Raw genomic sequence first — 1,298 nt, 5'->3', positions numbered from 1 at the left:
CCTAGTGGTTGATGATATCATCTTGTCGGTTATAGAGCCAACCCGACAAGTCCTGGTAGCTAACCATTGGACTATCCCTCTATCACGCATCCCCAACTCGAGTTATACTCGTTATAAACTTGATCATAATCATGATCTATATCCATCACCCTCACTGGTGAATATTTACGGGGGCGAGCTCATCCGGGTCTTTCACATTGCCCGGCCACACTTATGACATAGGGTCAAAAGAGCTTCGAGTCTCAACCTGGAGCACGTGGTGGCTAGCCACTGCTACTACTCAGGAAAACTCGTATCTCCGATAGTGGAAGTGCAAATCACAATTATCAATAATTCAGCATAAACATGCATGAATTCTCATCCATGGATCAACATCCATATCAGTCATCCGGCTCACGGTTAAATCCATAACCAGCCAATACTCATAGCATACACAGCTATTCCGGCTCACGGTTCAATCCAGAACCAGCCAATATTCATAAACAATTACGGCCCTGCGGCCAATGGCATAACAAGCACTTCCACCACCATCCTCCACATCTCACATAATCATCAATGATCCTCATTGATTATTCATTTTCCCTTGCTTCACTCGCAAGTTACCACATCCACTAGCTCCTTCCCTCATGGCTAGGCATATCATAATGATTTAAGATATAAATGGTGAGATCGGAGGCTTAGAAGTATGAAATTTGGCTTTTAAAACTCAAAAATCAACTTTGGGATGAAAACAGAGCCACGCGTACGCGCACTCCACGCGCACGCGTGGATGGCCTCAAAAACTTCATTGACGCGCAAGCGTCATGCACGCTAACGCGTTGATTAAAAATTTGCCAATCGACGCGCATGCGTCAACCACGCGTACGTGTGGGTGTTCTCGTGCCCCAGGCACAACACTAGCACAGTTCTGGCATAACTCTCTGGAAAATGGCTGGGCATTGGGTGCAGCACCATCGGCGCGCCCGTGCACATCACGCGCACGCGTGGATGGCATTTTCGGGAAGAACGGCGCGTACGCGCCAAGCGCGCCCACGCGCAAGGGGTCATTCTGCTAAAAATTTTTCTAAGTTAAAAGCTGCAGAATTCACCAATTTAAAACCCCAATCTTCCAACGGACATAACTTCCTCATTTTAAATCGTTTTTCACCCGTTCTTTGAACGGCACGGACATCCCGGATCCAATTTCATTTCTAAAAAGATTTGGTACAAAACAGAGATCCGTAGTCCAAGTTATGTCCCACCAAAGTATGCCCAAAAACCATATTTTTCATAAAAACCACAAAGTGCCATTTTCAAAC

The sequence above is a fragment of the Arachis duranensis genome, chromosome 4, assembly GCF_000817695.3.
Source record: "Arachis duranensis cultivar V14167 chromosome 4, aradu.V14167.gnm2.J7QH, whole genome shotgun sequence".
In the NCBI taxonomy this organism is placed as follows: Eukaryota; Viridiplantae; Streptophyta; class Magnoliopsida; order Fabales; family Fabaceae; genus Arachis; species Arachis duranensis.
This window is presented reverse-complemented; position numbering follows the sequence as displayed.